Source organism: Suricata suricatta, chromosome 12 (assembly GCF_006229205.1).
Source record: "Suricata suricatta isolate VVHF042 chromosome 12, meerkat_22Aug2017_6uvM2_HiC, whole genome shotgun sequence".
In the NCBI taxonomy this organism is placed as follows: Eukaryota; Metazoa; Chordata; class Mammalia; order Carnivora; family Herpestidae; genus Suricata; species Suricata suricatta.
In genome coordinates this window covers 34465256-34488990 of record NC_043711.1, presented here as the reverse complement: position 1 = coordinate 34488990, position 23735 = coordinate 34465256, and the positions used below count along the sequence as shown (strand labels likewise).

The 23735-nt window shown below is 36.0% G+C and overlaps 1 protein-coding gene and 1 pseudogene across 2 annotated transcripts in view; both read right to left on the bottom strand.

The window, feature by feature from the left end:
- Positions 1–23735, bottom strand: part of TAFA1 (TAFA chemokine like family member 1) — a 496597-nt gene that overhangs the window by 337787 nt on the left and 135075 nt on the right. The window lies entirely within an intron of this gene.
- Positions 4266–4365, bottom strand: LOC115275575 (annotated as a pseudogene).

The following is a 23735-nucleotide window of genomic DNA, read 5'->3' as shown; positions in this document are numbered from 1 at the left end:
TATTGTAGTATAGAGGTGGAATTTAAGGAAAGGTATTAAGCAGGCTGTGTTCTAGCTTATGGGCAAGTAATAAATTATATCATGTATCTTGAATGTATCATAGATAAGCTGCTATATAATGATTGCCACTTCAGATAGCTGTGAAATTAGGTGATTAACTAGTTGTTACTTAACCGTCTAATTTCTGTATAACTCTAATTACATGAAATAGAAGTTGGGGGTCTGATTTTTTACTTTGCTTATACATTTGGAGTGTCATTGTAACTACTGTATTGTAAATGATGGAAAATAATTGCATATGTTAAAAAAATAGTGTTATATTCTAAAAAAAAATAAAAAATAAAGTTACCACAAAAAATAAAATAAAGAAGTATAAATACTTTTTAGAAAAATACATAAAGAAGTTATACAACAACAGAAACACAAACAACCAGAATATAATATGGACAGAGGACCTGAATATACATTTTTCCAAGGACATGCAGATGGCCAATGCATTCATGAAAACATGCTCAATATCACTAATCATCAAGGAAATGCAAATCAAAGCCATAACATGGTATTAGTTCATACTTATCAGATGATCTATTATCAAAAAAAAAAGGATAATATATTTGTGACGATGTAATGAAAAGGGAATCTCATTCATTATTAGTGGAATGTTAATTAGTGTAGGCGATATGGAGAAAAATAAGAAGATTCTTCAAAAAGTTAAAAATAGAACTACAGTATGATTTAAGAGCTCCAAATATGTTTTTTTAATCCAAAGAAAACAAAACTATCAATTTGAAGAGATATATACACCACTATGTTCATTACAGCACTATTAATAATAGTCAAGATATGAAAACAACCTAAGTGTACACTGATAAGTGAATGGATAAAGAAGATATGGTATATATATGTACGCAAAGAAATATTAGTCAGCCATAAAAAGTGAAATCTTGCCATTTGCAATAACATAGATGAACCTAGAGAGTATTGTCCTAAGTGAAATAAGTCATATAAAAATAATACTGTATGATTTAACTTATATGTGGAATTTAAGAAACAATAATAAACAAAGCAGAAATAGACTCATAAATACAAGATACAAACTTAGTGATCAGGGTGGGGAGGGAGAGAGGAGGTGGCAAAATAAGTGAAGACAATTAAGAGGTGCAAACTTCATGTTATAAAATAAATAAGTCATGGGGATGTAGTATACAACATAGAGAATACAGTCAGTAATATCATAACGTTATATGGTAAGAGATGGTAACTAGAGTTATTGTGGTGATTTCATACTGTATAAAAATATCAAATTATTTTGATGTACATCTGGAACTAAGAGGATATTCCATGTTATTATACTTCAATAACAATAATTTTTCCCAAGGAATTGCCCAACTATTGTCCTACATGGATGCACCATTTTACAATCCAATCAGCAATGTATAGGTGTATGAGGCTTCCTGTTTCCCTATATTCTTTCTAATTCTTGTTTTTGTCATTTTCATTTTAATCATCTTAATAGGTGTGAAATTGTATTTCACTGTAATTATTTCTATTTCCAGAATTACTCATTACTTTGAACACATTTTTATGTGTTTCTTTTCCATTTGTAAGTCTTCTTTGGGGAAATGTTTATTCAAACTCTTTGCCCAATTTTTAATTTTTGTTTTATTGTTGAGTTAAAAGGGTTTTTTATTATTCTAGACACTAGACATTTGTCAAGTATGTAGTCTTAAAATACTTTCGTCCACTCTGGATTTGTATTTTCACTTCTTGATGATGTCCTTGCAATACAAGTTTATTCACAATAATAATAATTGATAAAATCAAACTCAACATTTCTTCTTTCATTGCTTGTGCTTTTTGTGTTCTATCTACTAAACCATTGCCGGATACAAGGTCACAAAGATTTACTCCCATTTTCTTCAAATGGTTTTATAATTTTAGCTGTTACATTTAGTTCTGTAATCCATTACAAAGTATTTTTCATATGGCATGAGGTAGGGGTCCAACTTCATTCTTTTGCATGAGGCTATCTAGAGGTTGGATAGACAGTTGTTTGCCCACTGAACTTGCTTGGCACCCCTGTCACAATCAGTTAACTGTAATGTAATAGTTATTTCTGGATTCTCATTACTATTGCATACACACATACACAGGATATATATAAAATATATATAGCATAAAGATGAAAATTCTGTTATATATATAATAATTTCCATCCTCATGGCAGAAACACATGATCCTGTTTTGACTATTCTAGGTTCTTTGCAATTCTATATGAATTTTAAGATCAGCTTTTCAAAGTGTAAAAAAGTAGTTGGAATTTTGACAGAGATTACATTGACTCTGGATCAAATTTCTGTCTTAACATTAACTCAATCATGACCATATGATCTTTTAAATTAACTGTGACATTTAATTTTTTTCAGCCATGTTTTATAATTTACAGTGTTTAGGTCTTACACTTTTTAAAAGTTTATTCCTATTTTATTTTTTGTTGCTAATATAAATTTAATTCTTCTTACTTTTGAGTCTTCAATATATTGTATATAAAAATACAGTAGACTTTAAAAGTTTTTTAAACATTTCTGAGAGAGAGAGTACACATGTGAGAAGGGGAGGGGGGGAGAGAGAGAGAGAGAAACAGAGAACCTGAAGCAGGCTCCATACTGTCAGCACAGAGCCCAACATGGAGCTCAATCCCAAGATGATGAAGTTAAATGCTCAACAAACTTAGCCAGCCAGGTGCCCCAATACAATAGACTTTTTGATAGCGAACTTGTATTCTAGAATTTTGCCAAACATATTTACTAGTTCTAATAATAATTTATTCATTCTAAAAGATTTTAGTGGACTCTATCAGATTTTCTAAATGAAGATCATGGCATCAGCAAATAGAGATAGTTTAACTTCTAATTTCCCAATCTGGATACATGTATTTATTTTCCTTGTATAGTTTCCCTGACGAGAACCTCCAAAAGAACGTTGAATAGAAGTGGTGAGAACAGACATCCTTCTTTTGTTACTGATCTTAGAGAAGGGAGCATTCCTTCTTTGACCATTAAGTGTGATGTTAGCTGTGGGATTTTTGCAGATATAATTTGTTAGGTTTAGAAGGTTGCTTTATATTCCTAGTTTGTAGGGTGGTTTTTTTTTTGTTTGTTTGCTTCTTTGGGTTTTTTTTTTTTTTTGAAAGTCTATTGGCTTTTGTCAATTATTTTGCATCTATTGAGATGATCATGTGATGTCCATTTGTCTATCAATATAGTATATTATACTGATTTTCATGTGTTAAACCAACTTTGCATTCTAGAAAAACATTCTATTTTGAGTATAATCCTTTCCATATATTCCTGGATTCTACCTATTAGTGTTTTATATGAGGATATATCTATATTCATAAGGCTCATAACGGATATTGAACTTTGGTTTTATTAGAATACTATCAGACTCAGAATGATCTGGGAAGCATTATATTCTATTTTTTAGAAGCCTTTGTGAACTACTGGTGTTAATTTTTTAAGGTTTCATAGCTCACCAATGAAACCATCTTGGCCTGGGCTTTCCTTTGTGGGAAATTATTTGATTACTAATTTATTATGTCTACCTATTAGAGGTATAGTCACATTTTCTATTTCCTTAGTCAGTTTTAGAAGCTTCTTTTGGGACACATGGGTGGCTCAATCAGTTAAGCATCCGACTTCAGCTCAGGTCGCGATCTCATGGTTCAAGGTTCAAGAGTTCGAGCCCCCATCAGTCTGTATGCTGACAGCTCAAAACCTGGAGCCTGCTTGGTATTCTGTGTCTTCCTCTCTCTCAGACTCTCCCCCACTCATTCTCTGTTTCTGTCTCAATAATAAATTTAAAAAAAAACATAAGAAGCTTCCTTCTAGGAATTTGTTTACTTTATGTAAGTTATCTAATTTGTTTGCACACAACTATTGAGTTTATTTTCTCATTACTTTCATTTCGATAATAACATTAGTGATATCCCCTCCTTGACTTCTTATTGTAGACTTGATATTTGAGTCTTTTCTCCTTCTCTTGGTCAGTCCAGGTTAAGTTTTGTCAAAATTGTTGCATTTTTAAAAAACAAAGTTTTTATTTTGTCCCACGTTTTTCTATTATTTGCTTCATTTATTTCTGCTATAATCTTCCTTCCTCCCTTCCTTCCTTACTCACTCCCTCCGTTTCCTCCTTCCTTCTTTCCTCCCTCCTTCCCTCGCTTCCTTCTGGTTTAACTTGCACTTACTTTTCTTGCTTTGTTTTTAAATATGGAACACTTCACAAACTGGCATGTCATCCATGCATAGGGGCCTGCTCATCTTTGTATTATTCTAATTTAGTATGTGCTGCCAAAGCGAGCACTATTTTTCTTGTTTCTTAAGTGGAAGATTAGGCTGTTAATTTTAAATGTTTCTTCTTTTTAAATATAGGTATGTATTGCTATAAATTTCCCTCTGAGCAACCGCTCTTATAACATCCCATAAGTTTTAGTATTTTATATTTTCATTTTTATTTCTCACAATGTATTATGTAACATTGGCAGTTTTCTTATTTGACACCTTAAGTATTTAGGACTATGTTGTTTAAATTTTCACCTATTTGTGGATTTCCCCAATTTCCTTGTTATTTATTTCAAATTTTATCATCTTATGGTTGGAGAATAAACTTATGATTTTAATCCTTTTATATTAATCAAGGTTGGTTTTAAGGAATTATATCTGGCTTATCCTGGAGAACATACCACATGTACTTGGGAGAAGAATGCACATTCTGTTGTTGGTTGGACTGCTGTATAGATGCTTGTTAAATCTCATTGGTTTGTAGTATTTTTTAAGTTTTCTGTTTCCATGTTATTCTATCCATTATTGATAGGGTGGTATTGAAGACCGAAGTCTATCATTATTGAATTATCTATTTCTTCCTTGGAGTACATCATCCTACTGCCTTCTAGGTTTCATGATTTCTGATAAAAAGTGATGTTAATCTTTTTGAGGAGGTTTGTGCATGATGAGTTTTCCTTTGCTGCTTTGAAGATTTATTCTTTGTCTATTGACAATTTGAACATATATGTAGGTATGTGTCTCTGAGTTTATCCTCCTTGGAATTCAGGTTTTTAAATCAAATTTAAAACTATTTAGGTCTTTTTTTTTTTTTTTTGCTTTGTCTGTTTCCCTCTTTTTTCTTAATTCATTTATCAATATATTTGTACATGTGATGAGGTTCCCACAGATTGAGGCTCTGTTCATTTTTCTTCATTCTTTTTTAAGCTGCTTAGACTGGTCTATTTAAATTGACCTATATTCCAATTTTTTTGTTCTCTCTTCTGTCAGACAAAATATGTTGTTGCTCCCCCTTAGTGAATTTTTAGGTTCATTTTTCATACTTTTCAACTCAAGAACTTCTATTTGTCTATTTTATAAATGTCTCATTATTGATAATTTGGTGAGACTTTTTCTCAAACTTTTCACTAATTCTTTAGACATAACTTTTATTAAACACTTTTAATGTAACTCACTAAATGCTTTTAATATCTTATTTACAGTCTTTATCTATTAAGTCTGAAATTTGTGCTTCCTCTGAGACAGAAAGCCAGTCAATAGAAACTTCCAGGTATGGGACATGCTTTTCTCTTTTCTGAAACGTGTCATTTTAAATATAAAATCTGCCAATTCTCAAAAGCATGTCCTCCCTAACCCCATATTATTTTCCTATTGCCACTGAAACAAATTATCACAAATTTAGTGGTTTAAAACTACACAAATTTATTATTTTACAACTTTACATGTCTATTGTCCAAAATGAGTTTCACGAGGCTAAACGAGGCTAAAACCAAAGTGTTGGCAGAACAACATTCCTACCAGAATCAACATTCTGTGATTGAATCTGTTGTCTTTCTTTTAACGTCTTTCTAGTTTCTAGACATTGCCTGCATTCTTTTACTGGCAGCCCTATCACCTCTTCAAAGTCATTAGCAGATCTTTGAACCTTTGCCACATTTTATCCCTCTGACCGGAACCCTTACTTCTCCATTTTCCCCATTCAAAGAACCTTTAAACCGGAAACCAGATAATCCAGGATAATCTCTTCAAAGCCAGCTGTTGGCTAATGTATCTCCTCCTTTCCAGGTAGCCCAACAGATTCACAACTCCTGATGATGAGAACTGCTACATCCTTGGGGAAGAGGCACTACTCTGCCTACCACACCTCAACAGCATTTGCTATTATTACTGGTGATGGTTTACTGACGTCTCTGGATTAATTATATAATGCCTGAAGTGTGTGTGTGTGTGTGTGTGTGTGTGTGTGTGTGTGTGTGTGTGTGCGCGCGCGCGCGCGCATGCATGTAGCCATTCACATCTCTGCTTGATTAACTTAGTTGTTTGCTAGGGACTGGTGAGAGATTTCCTTTGATAACTTGGTCTCCCAGTCTTTGCTGAGTATCTGTGTGTTTTAAGACAAGGCGCCAATGTTCTAGCATTAGCTTTGCACTAATTAGCTTCCCACTTTTGTCTTGTACTGAGTTTCAACATGACCCAGAGATAAAACACAGTTTAGGACCCTCTCAGTTCATTTCTGACATGAGCACAGCCCTGAGCATGTGTGTTACTTCTGGGCTTTTATTGGACTATTTAAAATATGCTGGAGCATTTAAAATGTTCCTATGGACATCTTACTTCTCAGTTCTTCCTTTTAAGTTTTTTGGTCTGCCACGTGTATCTCTCTCTGCCTTAAGATTAAATCACTGCAGCTGATTTTTTTAACAACCAGCCTATCTGGGGATAGGCTATTTGCACAGACAAATCTGCCTCAGACTATCTGAAAGAAAGCCCTAAAAACTGTTTTGTTTTGTTTTTTTGAAGGAGCTACTGGACAAGAAAAGTAGTGGAAATACTCTGGGGATGGGGCTGTTGAGAGAACCCAAACTGTTTTGCCCTATCCAGTGCCTCACAAATTGTTGTTTTTCACCAATAGCACAGTTGTGAGGTTATCGGTTTCCACAGCTACTATCTTTCTGGACAGAGAAACGGGAAGAAGAAAATTGAAGATGTCACAAAGCTTGCTTTTCTCACTGATATTCAGCTGCTTTCTTTGAATAGGTGCTACTTAAATTATTAGAAGCCTTTAACTTATTTCCACATTTCTATACAAGCTGATTTACAGAATTTTTGTAATTGTTATTGCTTTTATGGAGAAGCAGATTTTTAGAGGGACTTAGTACACCATTTTTGGAAGGGCTTTCTGACAGGTCTTTCTTAACCTTCAAATTTTGCTTTTGCTATAACTCACTTTCTTATTAGCAGGATATCAAACCTTCTGACTAACCACTGAAAGTTTAATTGTTTGAAAATTAGCCACAAGTAGGAGTTGTTTTTCTATGCCTCACCACCATAATCTATTCTTCTAAAACCTATTTAAAAACTAACTTTTCTCTTAAAATCTTCATATAAACCAACAGAATGAGATATAGATTATAATCATTATGACAGTTGGCATGCATCTAATAACTTGAATCTTTCATGCCATGCTCTTGCCTCTGGTCATAAAATTTTGTATTTATTTTCTGTGTTTGGTAACAAATTACCTAAAAGTTATTGGCTTACAGCAATGATTAGCATGCATTAGCCATAAAAATCCTATCCATTAAACAGATGTTCAGAGCTTTGTGATCAAGCAACTATTGGTCTGTGGTTTCTGTGGTAAGAAAACTGGAACTGCTTGGATGGGCGATCCCAGCTTGAATCCTGTTATGTTGCAGTCAGATACTGACTGTGCCGAAGACTCACTTCCAAGGTGATTTAGTTACAAAGCTAGTAGCTTTGTGCTGAGCTTTATTCAGCAGCTTCAGTTCCACCCCAAATGGGCAAAGCGTTGTTTGACTGTCCTCATGCCATGAGAGCTGGTATCCTCTAGAGTGAATGATCCAAGAAAATAAGGAAGATGCTCCAGTGCCTTTTATGACTAGGTTTGGAAGTCACACATCACTATATTTGGCATATTTTGTTAGTCACTCAGTGTCAAGTCTGATTCAACATGGGAAGGGCACAGATTCTTGCAGACATGCATCCTTGGAGGACATGATAGAGACCCAGTGCTATAACACCTGCTTTGCTTAAGACCTTGCACAAAACATAAAATGTTAAAAATACGACCCTTCCCTTAAGGAATTACAGATCTGGGGTGCCTGGGTGGCTCAGTCAGTTAAGCATCTGACTTTGGTTCAGGTTATGATCTCATGACCCATGAGTTCAAGCTGATGCCACAGAGCCTGAAGCCTGCTTTGGATTCTGTGTCTCCCTCCCTCTCTGCCCCTCCAACACTGGCACTCTCTCACTCTCTCTCTCTCAAAAATAAACAAACATTTTTAAAGAGGAAGTACAGAGCTAATGTAGAGAAAAAGATAGGCATTCCAATATCAATACTACTGCAAATAAGAGATACGTTATAAATGAAATAAAGATTGTATACTCTGAGAATTAAGAAAAGGTAAAGATTATATATATTATGTAATATATATGATTATTTATTTATTTTGAGAGAGAGAAAGCTCATGTGTGCATGCAACCCAAAGAGGGGGAGAGAGAGAGAGAGAAGAACCCCAGGCAGGCTCCATGCTGTCAGCATAGAGTCCCACATAGGGAAATGAGGACCTGAGCCTAAACCAAGAGTCAGACATTTAACTGACTGAGCCACCCAGGCTGTCCAAATATGCTTATTTGAATTGCTTAAGCAGTGGCAGATTGAGATCACTTGAACTAAGTTTTTATAAAAGTATCTTCAATCTCATGGTAAGTAAAATAACTTCAAATATCATAAATTATTTTTAGCTAAGCCCTTCATACCAAGATTTATTGGCCAGAGCTAAAATCTGCCAGTAGAATTTGAAGAAAAACCTGTGTCTTCTGAATTTAATTCCTATCCTAGAATAGAGATTGCTCTGATATCATGTACAACCAATCAAAATAATTTGGATAGATGGATAACTAGCAAGGAAATTGAATCAGAAATCAAAACCTCCCTAGAAACAAAAATCCATGACCAGATGGCTTCACAGACAAATTCCACCAAACATTTAAAGAAGAGTTAATACCTATTCTTCTCAAAATACTCCAAAAATAGAAAAGGAAGAAAAACTTCCAGATTCACTCATTCTTTGAAACCAATATTATCCTGATACCAAAATCAGATAAAGACATCATTAAAAAAAGAGAACTACCAACAATATCCCTGATGAACATAGATGCAAAAATACTTAACAAAATACTGGCACAGTATTGTGCCACTGAATCCCACAATACATTTAAAACAATCATTCACCACAATCAAGTGGGATTTATTCCTAGGATACAAGTGTGGTTCAATAGTCACAAATCAATTAATGTGATACATCATATAAATAAGAGAAAGGATAAAAAAAACATATGATCATTTCAATAGACACAGAAAAGGCATCTGACAAAGTATACAATCCATTCATGATCAAAACTCTCAACAAAGGCAGCTTAGAGAGAACATAACTCAACATAATAAAGGCCATATATGAAAACCCCAGAGCAAACATCATCAAAAACTGAGAGCTTTTCCCGTAAATTCAGCAGCAAGACGATGATGTCCACTCTCACTACTTTTGCTCAGCATACTACTGCAAGTCCTAGCCACAGCAGTTAGACAACAAAACCAAATAAAAGGCATCCACATTGGTAAGGAAAAAATATCACTCTATTTGCAGATGACATGATGCACTGTACAGAAAACCTGAAATGCCTCATCAAAAAACTTCTAAAACTGATACATAAATTTAGTAAAGTCACAAGATACAAAATCAATGTGCAGAAATCTGTTGCATTTGTATATACTAATGATGAAGCATAAGGAGAAATTAAGGAAATAATCCGATTTACAAATGAACTAAAATTATAAGATCCCTAGGAATAAACCTCACCAAAGAGTTGAAAGACTATATAACGCCAGTGAAAGAAACTGAAGATGAAACAAAGAAACATAAAGACATTTCACACTCACGGATTGAAAGAACAAATCTTGTTAAAATGTCTGTACTACCCAATGCAATCAACAGATTCAATTCAATTTCTATCCAGATACCAACAGCATTTTTCACAGAACTAGGACAAACAATCCTGAAATTTGTGTGGAAACACAAAAGACTCCAAATAGACAAAGCAATCTTGAAATAGAAAAATAAAGCTGGAAGCATCACAATTCCATACTTCAAGTTATATTACAAAGCTACAGTAATCAAAACAGTATAGTACTGGCAGGACAAGAGACACGTAGATCAGTGGAACAGAACATAAAGCCTGGAAATAAACTCCCAATTATATGCTCAGTTAACCTGCAACCAAGGAGGAAAGAATATGCAACAGGATAAAGACACTCTCTTCAACAAATGGTGTTGGGGAAACTAGGCAGCTACATGCAAAAGAATGAATCTGGACCATGTTCACCATACACAAAAATATACTCTAGATAAATTAAAGACCTCAGTGTGAGACCTGAAACCATAAAAATTCTAGGAGGGAGCATAACCAGCTTTACTTCTGGGTAGGCCTCCTCATGCAAGGGAAATAAAAGCAAAAATAAGCTATTGGGACTACATCAAAATACAAAGTTTCTCTACAGTGAAGGAAACAATCAACAAAACTAAAAGGTAATCTACTGAATGGGAGAAAAATATTTGCAAATGACTTATCCAATAAAGGGTTAGTATCCAAAATATATAAAGATCTTTATATCTCAATGCTCAATACAAAACTAAAAGGTAACCTACTGAATGGGAGAAAATATTTGCAAATGACATATCCAATAAAGGGTTGGTATCCAAAATATATAAAGATCTTTATATCTCAATGCTCCAAATAATCCAATTTTTAAATATGGGCAAAAGACATGAACAGTAATTGATCCAAAGAAGATCTCCAAATGACAAACAGACCGATGAAAAGATGCTCAATATCACTTATCAGCATGGAAATGGGAATCAAAGTTACAAGGAATTATCACCTCACACCTGTCAGAATGGCTAAAATCTAAATTAAAAAAAAAAAACCACAAGAAACAAGTGCGGACAAAGATAGAGAGAAAAAGGAACCATGTTGGTGAAAATGCAAACTGGTGTAGCTCCTGGGGAAAACAGTATGGGGATTTCTCAAAAAGTTAAAAATATAACTACCCTACAGTCCACCAACAGCTCTACTGAGTATTTGCCCAAATAATATAAAAACACTAATTCAAAGAGATAAATGCAACCCTATGTTTATAGCAGCACTATTTACAATAGCCAAGATAAGGAAAATAGGCCAAGTGTCCACTGATAGATGAGTGACTAAAGTAGATGTGGTATATATACAGTGGAATATTATTCAGCCATAAAAAGGAACTAAATTTCGCCATTTACAAGACATATAGGGAGCTATAGAGTACAATCCTAAGCAATCTAAGTCAGTCAGAGAAAGACAAATGCCGTATGATTTCATTCATATGTGGAATTTAAGAAACAAATGAGCAAAGAGAAAAACCAAGTAAAAGACTCATTTAAAAAAATTATTTATTTACTTGGAGAGAAAGAGAGAGAGAGAGAGAGAGAGAGAATATGAGTGAGGGAGGGGCAGAGGGACAGAATCCCAAGCTATCTCCATGTTGTCAGTGCAGAGTCTGACATGGGGCTTGATCTCATAAACCTTGAGATCGTGACCTGAGCTCAAATCAAGAGTTGGACACTCAAGTGACTCAACACCCCAGGTGTCCCCAAGTAACAGACTTTTAACTATAGAGAACAAAATGATGGTTACCAGAGGGGAGATGGCTGGGGAGTTGAGTTAAATAAAATATGTGATGGGGATTAAGGAAGGCACTGGGTGTTATATGGACATGTTGCACCATTATATTGATACCTAACACTGGTATAACACTGAATGTTAAGTTATTTTAATTCATATGTAGTTAAAAATAAAATGTTTGAAAGAAACATTTTTAATAAATTTATTAAATTATGAGTCTTTCCAGAAATATAAATTTGCATAGTTTTTAACTATTTGCTTTAAAAGTTGGCAAATAAATTAATGTACAACAGAGAATGCATATATAGTTTACATTATGTGCTGAACATTCTGAAGCTTCAAGGAATGATGTACTGTAACAATGTTAAGTCTATTTGTAGGCACATACTTATTCATCAAATTTTGAGATATAAGAATCTATAGTTACAGCAAATGCCACCAGACTAGGAGGAATGCAACCTAAAACAAGATGTAGTGATTCATATTGAACTTAACAAATCAAATTTGGTTTGTATTTCAAAAGAAATAAAGTTAAGGGGAAAATAAGTTTATTTGAACCAATAAATAGACAAAAATTTCCAAATTTAAAATAGTCATCAATATTCCCTAAAATCCAAAAATTTGCAGTCAAAATCTAAATAACAAATAAAGGACTCTGTCCACTGACCCCTAACATTGACGGTGACCCATAGACCTATCTTCAACTTTGACTTCACAGTTTTCTTTAGAAATATTTATGGGCTTCTCCTTTGTTATTAAGCTTTATCCTGGCAATCATTTAGACTTGTGAAGTTTTGATTAAGTATGGCAGCCTATGTTAGGTGTTCTTTGGTGCAGTGGTTGTCAAAATCTTGTATGGGGAGAATTCTAAAGCCTTGCTGTTCAAAAGAGACATTCCCCTAGGATCTTACTTCAAGAGAGTTTGATTGGGTGAAGGCCTCAAGTTTGCATTTTAACTCCTACTAGGTGATTTTGAAGCAGTCACCTAAGACCACACCTTGAGAATGAGACCATTATGGTATGGGACTTACCTTCTCTGAGCACAGAAGGAACATGCTACATTTTGATTCAGTAGAGTGGAGTACATGTCCCAACCACAGCGCTAAGTAGCCATGTGACCTTGAATAGTTCCCTTAACATTCCTAGGACCCCTGTGAATTCTGGTTAAAATTCTGGTCTTGTGCTGGGTAGCACTGAAGATAAAAATGGCAGCTTTAAGGAAAGCCTTTCTAAACTGTGAAGTCTCTGCAAATGATATTAAGAATGTTCTTGCTGCTGAAGCATCTGCCAGAGGTGGCTAGTTTACATCCTTGGTCTTATTTATCATTCAGAAGATATTTACTGCATGTCTACTCTGCGTAGGGCTTCGTGGCGGATGTACTTCCCCAGCCTTTATAGAAGCCTATAACGGGATTTCAGGACTCACAAATGGGCAATTAAACCACCAGCCTCTTCCTGAGAGTTCTGCCCTCCCTTTGATACACAGAACTTTCTCTGATGATTAAATTGGCACCTCCGTATAAAAGTGTTCCCTTCTTATCCTCTGGGGAGGGTGCTTTCTCCCATTACGAGCTTCACAAGGGAGGAGTGTGGCAGGCTTTGCTGTATATTGCAAATTGTTAATTTTTAATGTGAGAAGTCAGATTCTGCTGACGTTCTTTGTTACTGATTGCGCTGCTAGTCTCTCACCCACTATGGGATGCCTCCCTTTAGCTGCTCCAGGAAGGTGGGTCTTCCTTGTGAGAGGTCTCAAGATGCCAAGCTATTCAGTAACTATTGAAATAAGGAGACACAAGATCTAACTCTGTTCACTATGAAGGACAGATCTGACAAAACTGCAAAGGAATAATGAGCCCTCTGGTTTTCTTCCTCATCTGTCAGCCAATGTACCAAAAGGAAGGACAAAATACTACCAAAGATGGTGGTAGAAGTGGCTCAGGAAAGGAGAAACTCAGAAATGCATATAGGTTCAATACCGACTCTGCTTAAAAATCTTTAGGTGTCACCAATCCATAGGCTAGCAAAACCCTGTCCCTGGCAAGTAAGACTTTCACACTCAAGTTCTAATCCACCTGTCCAGTCTGAGCTTGGGTTGCAGTGAATTTCTGGAATATATTATGGTCTTTCACATCCACATTTTTCTGGGCTTTTCTCTTCTTCGTCTGGCATTGCTGCTTTGCTTGTCTCTAGTCTTCCATCTCCTCCAAACAACTCAAGGTCAGGCTGGACTTCTCATGCTGCTGCAGGCAGAATGGACTAGTCCTTCCATACTCTTTTATAATCACTTTTCTATGAGAGTGTTTCTCCTTCTGAAGCACCTGTAAACTTGTTTTCCTCATAATTATTTTTATTCATGTTCCCAAATATTTACTGAGTATATACTATGCACTAGAGTATATACTATACACTAGTACTACTGTACTAGATGCAGGGATATAGGAGTGAGCTAAGCAAAGCTGCTAGCACCACCACTACCACCCCCCATTTGCATGCGTGTGCACGCATGATACACACACACACACACACACACACACACACACACACACACGAGTGACTACTGGTGCGTTCTCTCCTTCCTCAGAGACAGGAGGGCAGGGTATTGACTATTTAGTCCCTCAGTCTATTCCCACAGTCTAGAACAGTGCCCAGCACATAGATAATACTTAATGAATATTGGTGGAATAAGCAGACCTTATTTTAATACTAAAATGTATTATAGGATGCCAGTCAGAAATCTGTTTTGCGTAATAGACTACAGGCAATTTGAGAGTAGGGGACACATCTTCTTTACCTTTTGCATCTTTAGAGCAGAGCCATGTACCTGGCATAGAACAGATGCTCTTGGATAAATACAACAATCTAAGCTTATCTTTTTAGCTACATCCATGCACTTTATATTCAAAAGCTTAGTTGGCTAAATTGTACAATTATTTATTCTGAGACAGCTTAAGACCAAAGTGTTACTCTAAGAAGTCTTTTTCTAAATATAGGACTTTAGACAGGTTTGGAGGGGACAGAATCTGCATATGAGAGTCTCACCATTGCTGATAAGAAAGTTTTGCTAATAGCAGAAAGGGTGTTGGGGGTTTCCACTTTATGCCAGGGAGATTGCCGCAAATTCACCAATGTTTTCCACTGTTAGCAATGTTGGTTGATCCAGAGAGTAACTCATCCAGTAGAAGGTGAAAGTCTAATGTTTTTTTTAATTACTCATTTTTGAGGCAGAGAGAGACAGAGCATGAGCAGGGAGAGGCAGAGAGAGAGGGAGACACAGAATCAGAAGCAGGCTCCAGGCTGTGAGCTGTCAGCACAGAGCCAGACGTGGGGCTTGAACCCATGAATGTGAGATCATGACCTGAGGTGAAGTCAAAGGTTTATCAGACTGAGCCACCCAGGCGCCTCAAGGTGAATTTCTAAAATTTCAACAATTGATGGTTCTCCATGCACCAAATAGCAAAACTTCTGGGATTTCATCTATTTTCAAATTCTCTTTTAGGCTGCTGCACTATGGCCTGAACTTAATCCTTTTCACTACCTATTATAGACATTTGTATGAAGAGTTCATGTATGACCAACTACTCTTCAGTTACTCATAGTATGGAAGGAAAGGGACACATATGCTTCAAAATAGTGGCATATGTAGAGCAGTATTTAAAAACCTGACTGGAGTCTGGAGTCCAGAGAACACAACAGACTCCCAAAATGATACAACTCGGAGAATCTATGAAGGCCTTTACAATCATTAACTATGCATTGGTGTGGGGGAGAGGAGTTAATCTGTTTTATTTCAGATGGGTGGGAAAAGTAAAATCAGAGGAGAAATGTAAACAACCTGCAAAGTGGATAATTCTATGTGAACATTTAAGAGCTAACCATACACACTAGATAATAATTTCCCTATGTAGACACTTTTTACACCATAATCACACACACACACATACACACACACACACACACACGCACACACACTGCAAAAAGAATGGATGTGGTAGATGAGATCATGAGGTGAAAAACTAAGTAAGAACAAAAACAAATGGAGAAGGCAAACAATGTAATGAAAAAGAAGAAATTTTGCAAAAAGGAGAAGTGATGGACAAAAATTGAAAAAGTTCTACATAATACACCCAGGGCAATTACCCAAGGCAGGACAAAGGGATCTGATGGCACGTCCATGATGAAGTGTCAACATTTCAAGGAACAACTTAAATTACAATGCCTTAAATGCCCTTTCCAGAATCCCACCAGAACATCTATAAACTCTGCAATAGTTCACATACATTTAACGATGTATTTTAAGTTTCTCTTTGAAAAAAAAAAAAAAAAGTGCCATTCAGAAGCAGGACTTCCTATGACAAGTTTCTACTCTGAGTGAATTTTTATGGCCAAATTAGAAACCCTGGAAAACAGAGATGGTACTGGAAGAGCTGACTCAGCAGTAAATTGCAGAAAGGCAATGGGATAGTAATTTAATGATGCTAGAGCTGAAATGCATCATTCCCGAGATTAGCATATCTGTTAAAAAATAAAAAAGAATGATCCGCAACCCAGCTAAAGCATTTCACCAGTGGTCAGCAGGAAGGAGATTTCTGCATAAATGCAAGATGGGGAGATAAGGTCAGGAGATTTAAAAGGGATTATACAGTTTAGAGATCTAAGAGTTTGAGCTATGAAACTCCAGATTGCATTCAGTCTCCTTATGTCTAAATTGTTCCAGAAGGATGTTCTTTACTATAGTCCCTGACAGATTTAGACACTGCTTACATGGTCATTCCACATCTTTCTAGTAGATTTTCCAGTTTATTGTCAAGAATTAAGTCTCTTTAATTAGCTCATCTATCAGAAATGTATTTAGCATCCACCACATACTAGGAAACTGGAATACCCTGAGCTTCAAGATACAGCTTCTGTCCTCAAGAACATCAATGTTTATAGGTCAAGTACAGTCAGCATAACAAGTGATTTCAACCCAGAGTCAATTATGCAAGATAAAAGTAAGTAAGTAGAGAGGACTATGGGAATACAGAAATGAGATATTTAACCCAGGTTGGGGGAGATCAGTAAAATCAAGTGTTTACAGCCTCACCTTCAGGGTCCTAATTTTGACTTAGCCTTTAGCACACTTTTTCTAGAATAATTCACACATGCAAATCATCAGTTTCAGGAATTAAAACCACTTTAATGCCTATAGGTAGAAGCTCCTGACGAAGTGGAGAGAGTAGGCTTTGGTCTTAGAATCAGATCCAGGTTTCAAGCTGGGTCTCTATTTGCTAGTTGAAAGGTTTTTTGAAAGCTACTTCTTCGGTTCCTATGAAATAGGAATAATATTATCAACCTATATGAACTCTGAGATTTGAAGGAGATAATATATGTAATGCACCTGATGGAGAGCACCAAAAATGGACCTGATAAATGGTAGCTTCATTATTTCTTCTGGTATTGTAGCAGCTATGCTTATCACTATTAAGATATAAATATAGGTTTTCAAGTTGAAGTCAACAAGCACAAAATTTTCATGGCTCTACTTTTATTCCCACATTTCTTAATGTATTATTCAAGGATCCTGTTCATCAAAATAGTATGGGGCAGATCTAACAAACTTTTAACTGATGAAAATATTTACATAGTAGTCACTGGTCACATGTGGCTATTCAATGCTTTAGATTTGCCTAGTGTGAAGAACTGGATTTTTATTTTTATGTCATTTTAATTAAATATTTAAATAACCATGTTAAGGTCTGCATGTTTATCCAAAGATGTCAGCAGGAGGTGGAGTCTTTGAAAGGTGAAGTCATGAGGGTGGGGCCCTAGGAAGTGGGATTAGTGCCTTAGAAGAGGCTTCAGAGAGATTCCCTGGCCCCCTTCTGCTATGTGAAGCCACAGTAAGTCTGTGACCCAAAAGAGGGCCCTAACCTGACCACATGTGTGCTCTGATCTGAGACTTCTAGACTCCAGAACTTGAGAAATATTTATTTGTTAATGATCAGGCACTGTCTGGTATTTTGGCATAGCAGCCCAAATAGACTAACATAAACCATGTGTGTGGCTAATGGCTACTGGATTTGACTTCCTAATTCTAGGGGAACTGTTAAATAAATTACCAGGATTTCACTGACGGCCCCATTAATCAGGAAGAATGATGAGAATTTGTACTGATATGAAATATAAAAGAAGATTCTTAAGAATGCAGATATTGAGAACCATGGCTCTATTCTTCTGTGTAGTTTTGATTTTATGTCTCTGTGTTTGTAGAAGGGCTCTGTGGTATTAATTAAATAAAATATATTTACTTGGAGGGTATGTCTAGGCCCTCTACAAGTTGAATGGAGCATAAGTGTAAGGTCTTTTTCCTATTTTACAGAAATTTTGGTATTTTTAAAAAAAATTGTATTTATTTATTTAGAGGGAGCGAGGGAGCGAGGGAGCGAGGGAGCATCTCAAGCAGCCTCCATAAGTGCGGAGCCTGATGAGAGGCTCAAACTCAGGAACCCTGAGATGTGAGATGATGACCAGAGCTGAAATCAAGAGCTAGATGTTTAACCCACTGAGTCCCCCAGGCGTCCCAGAAATTTCAGTATTTTGTAACCAAGTAAGACATATACAACAATTAGGAAAGAAAAGCTATTTTTAAAGTAGGTGAAAAAGTATTTTATACAAAAAGGTTGTGAGTGGAAGATCCCTTTTGTGGAGTTTTCAGGCAAGCCATCAAAAGGAAGGAAGTATGAAAACAAACTACAAAAGGTTGGTTGGAATGGAAATTTGTCAACAACTGGAAAATTACAGTCTTAATTTTCTCATCTAATAGAAGGGGGATATATAATTATACTAATTGAGCACTTACTTTATGCTGAGACACTTTACCTGTACCACATTATCTAATTTTCCCCACGACTTTACAAGCAGCTTCTATCATCACTCTCCATTTCAAATCTGAGGAAAGTAAGTTTCTCAAGATCATGGAGCTTGATTAAGTGGTACCAATGTAGGCCAGAGAAAATGGTAGATCCAGGGGCCAAAGGAAGCCATTAAATCTTAAATGACCTAAATTGAAATACTCATCTAATATTCATTATTGAAGTTCTATTTAAAACCTACAAAAATGATGGAAATCACACTATCAGCATCAAAGATAAAAGGTCTCACTTACTGGCCACTTACTATTGCCAGGTATTCTGCTAGGATCCCTGAGTTCTCCCGACAATCCTCCAAGATAGGCAATCCCCACTGAACCATGGGGAGATCAAGAAAAGGAGCAAGCATGTACCTCAAGAGCTATGGGTAAGAACCATGTCAAGTGAAGAGAATCTTTTTCCTCTTTAGTACACAAATATGCTCTTTAAGTGACCAGTATAGAAAAGCATCCAGTGGTGATAAGAAACATGCAATACTCATGTAATAGGGTTGACATTAGAGTTCAGTTCACGTTTTTGCACTGAAATAATAAATTTTATTGATTCTTTAAACATGGAGGTTGTCTTTTTCACCTCTCGGTCATAATGCTTAAAGTTTTCCATTGTAAGATCTTAAGAGACTCCCCCCACACCCACTCCCCATTACAAAAACATGAGACTAGTTCTATAAAGATTATAAGTAAAAAGTTTTCTTTGCTAATGCAGATATAAATGTTTATCTCAAAGTATGGTTTATATAATAAAAACAGTTATACCAAGACACTAATATATCTGGGGATGGATTTCTTTATCTCCACAATCTTTTGAACATTAGACAAGGTTCTCTATTATGCATAGGGTTTCAACCAGAGTATATAGTGTTTAATTAGAGCGCATGTAGGACTCTTTGACAGTGACGGATGTTAAATGTATTTTAACAATTATAATTGCTCTATCACCCATATATACCAGATCTATTTTTAGTACAAGGCAAAGTTAAAACTTTCATTGTAATTTTACTGTCCCCTCAAATAACTACAAATAACTATTCACTTTTCTGGGTTCTAGCCATATCTTAATATGTGCAGGCTTTAAAATATAGGTTTATTACCAGAAGGTCAAACTACAGAAAATACGTAGGACAAAAATATTATGATTCTACACACCATCATAGAACCCAGAGATCATTTACTTGTTTATTGGCAAATCATTTAAATTTATATAGCAGCTCCTATTTCTTGAGATGAGCTGTTCAGAATACTGAATTAAGGAAAATTTTTGAGATTGGCTTCCTGGAGAAAGAAGGTACAGGGAAGAACTAGTGATGTCTGGCATAATGAAAGAGACAGAAGTGCTGGTAGAATTTACCTGCAACCGATTTTGTTCACACTTTTACTTAAGTAATTAAGAAAGTGGGTGCACATGGTTTTGTTGTCGACCCAAGGTTGTACACCAAGAAAAAAAGTATAAAAGATGCTTATCCATGAACTCCCACCTCACATATTTGCTCACTGGATCAATATGCAGTCATGCTATGCATTTTTTCCCTCTCAAACCAGCAATACTTACTTAAAATCCAACTAAACACACTGAAAAAGGCTGATCAATACATAGACGAGAGCAGTCTTTCAGAAGATTACACAGAAAGAAAAATAAATTGCTATGCCCTTGAAAGAAAAGCTACTTTTATTTAAGTTAATAAAGCTTTATTTGTTCTCTAGCCATTAAGTTTATAGAAATTAAAAGTCTTGACTATTTGTCTTTTGCCAACATGAATTTAAAAGTGGCTTTAAAAAATCTCATTAACATTGTACTTTTTTTTTCTGTCCCAAGCTGATTCAATACAAAACAGATTACCTCCTGTCTGTGCCACTAAAGTGCACATAAATATTTTACAAACCAATTTATCTAAAAATTTTGTCATTCCTCATTCTGAGTCTGGACACAGAGCTCACTATAAAGCACTTTAGGTTTTCCAAATAACATAATCATTCAGGCAAGAGTGTATTATATTTCCTTTTTCTGATTCTTGCCTGGGCTCCAAATATTCCTCTTGGTGTGTTTTCAGAATTTCACTATGTCAGATAGGCACATACACAGTTAATGGGACTTTCAGAAAATGACCGGAAAATACTTATGTGAAGTAATTTAATAGTCAGAATACAGATAGAGCCCACACTTTTGAGACATAGGGGAAGAAGAAAATAATCTTAGCTTTTACTGATTCAGGTGGAAAAAATTATAGTCCTAATGTGAAAAGACTGATCTAGTTCACCAAGAAACACATGCAGACAAGAGTGGAGGAACCTTCTGTACTGAAGGTATGAAAACAAAGTTAATGGCTCTGTCTTTGGGTACTTTACCAATCAAAAGTAATTTGAGATATCTGTTGCCTCTAGATCAGTGCTAGTCATATGGGAGGCACTCAGTAATTGCGTGTTGAATGACTATGTGATTCAACAATAAAAACAAAACCCACTCCTTTTCCCAGAGCTTGGGATTTCTCCTTTCTGTCACCATCTGGCTTGGCTGACTTCTAAAGATGCAGGTATTCCTCATTCCAACTTTAGGACTCTCTCCTTGCCTCTCTACATTCACAATGCCCGGACCTGCTGCAAAATACATGGCGTATCAACAAATATTTATTTAAATTCTAAGAAATCATGAAATCACAGTGCTTATTTTGCAAAAAAAAAAAAAAAAAGGAAAAGTGTAAAAATGAAAGAGAAAAAGGGGAAATAATAATTTGATTGCAAATTCTGGAGGTCCTCTCAAATTTAGGCCATCTCATCTCAAAGGAGCTTTCCAGGGTTAACGCTGTATTTTTCATATGCAAGCCAAAGACTTCATCTTATACTGAAGGGAACAAAGAGTAAACAAACTCTACTAAGCTTAAAAACTTGGCTGGGTGGGACTCTTTGATTCATGGGCCCTCCTACCCGTCTCCAACTGGCATTACATTGGGCCACAATGTATCTAATATCCATGTCATCAAGATTCACTGAAGACACGGGTGCATCATTTTTATGGGCTATTGATACGATTTACAGGTTACAAGTTGAATTCGAAATGAACTCCAGCGTAAGTTGTCAGGCCACTATATTGTTCACGTTACACGTTCAATGACAGCACAGTTAGCAATGAAAAGGAGGGACTCCCAAGGAATGCTGGGAGAACCTCCGCCTGGACCAGGCAGTAGAGTCAGCAGGGACTTCTGAAAAGGCCAGGCTGCAGAGCAGCCTCAGGGGGACCCATGCCAAGTGTTCAAGATTCGTTGAAATCTGAAGGCTATTTCCTATCAATCTTGGGCTGTCAGGAGGATAAAGATCCAGCAAAGCTGTTTGCCTGGGGTTTCGATATTCGGGCTGCTCTTCAGGGTAGATTTTTGTAAAGGGATTGGGGGAAGCCTCATCACAGATTTTAATTTCAGCTGAGCCTTACTGAAAGGTATCGATTGCTCTCTGGAACTTGTTAAGTCTAAGGTGGAGAGAATAGCTCTGATTTCACTGTGAAGAGACCCAATATGAAACCCACCCAGCACTCACCGTGGCTTCTCCATGCACCAAAAAACACAAGACAATTTTTCATGATCTTAACACACTACTTTCAAATCAAGGAGGTTTTTGTTAATGAGGAAACCAAAGGTAACATCTGGCTATCCACCTAGCAGTGGCTGATGCTAAAGACAGTTCTAAAATGAAATCTGCAGCCAGAGGTATTTGGAAATAAACTAAAGATGCCAGCCCTATTTAGAAATGACTAAAGAAAGCACATAGGATTTTTTTATTATCTTGGTTAAATAAGTAGGAAACATAAAACCTGGGAGATGAGACCATAGGATTTCTTTGTCCTTTCTATTGATTGTAAAGAAGGCCCAAAGGACTCGAAACTATTTAAAAACAGTTTTTTTCCTCCTGTTTGTTAGTGTGCCTTCCAAGCAAGACCTTTTCCCTCCTCTCTACAACAGTTGGCAGAAATTAGTTTCCAGTTAAAAAAAAAACAGGCTTATTTATCAGATGTTCTTGATAAAGTGGTGACCATTATTCTTGCAGTTATTTTTCAGACCTCTTGCCAATGCTCCACTTTCTCACTGAAGATCATGGACCCAGCAAAGTTTCCTATCTGCCACTGAAGATATTGGCCTCAGAAGGAGTTTCGACGTGATACTCCGGAACACGTTTTAAAGCACAAAGCACACAAAAATAGAAAGCTAACAAAGAGAAATGTCATGAACAAACACCAGCTTTCCCAGGGTCATTCTGAATATGCACTGAATGTGTGTTTTCCATACCATACTGATTGCTTCTGAGATAAAGCTGAATTAAAATGCAAGGACTAGGCTAGGACTACACTGCAAAAGGAAAGTTAGTTGATATTGCAAAAAAGAACCTGAGAACATTGCCCTCAGGGTTTATGAAGTCAAAAAAGAGCTGTGGTTAAATGGTGATAGAATGGGTATATCTAACATCTTACTCATCTCCCTCATTTATTAGCTAAAAATAGGTATAAACCTACAGGAAATAATTTCTCTGTGCCTCAGGTTTCATCTATAAAATGGGAATGTTAGTGTCTAGCTCAAGGTGAGGGAGGACATAAATTAAAGCTAGCTCTGGATTTACTGATTCCCTGGTACATAATTCATATTCAGAAGATTATAACTGTTATTTTTCTAGAAATGAATGAGGATAATGTTGTTCGTTTCACAGCTTATTCATTGTCAATCACCCTCAATGAAAATGTAGGTTACTGAACAGTTTCCTATTTTATCTGTGTTGTATCCAAAATAGGTTAGCATGAATGAATCACCTCAGTGCACAGCAGACATTTTAACAAGCAATGTTTATGCATGTTCTCAGTCGCCACAAACAACCATGTTATCCATCTTGCAGACGAGGAAACTGAGGCCCAGAAAGGCATGAATTTACCTGAAGCCTGATACTTGAAGCAAAACTAGAGGAAAATAAACAAGCAAGCAAAACAACAACAACAACAACAACTCTGATTTCAAACCCAATGGTTACGACCACTAAGAAAACACTGTTCATAAATT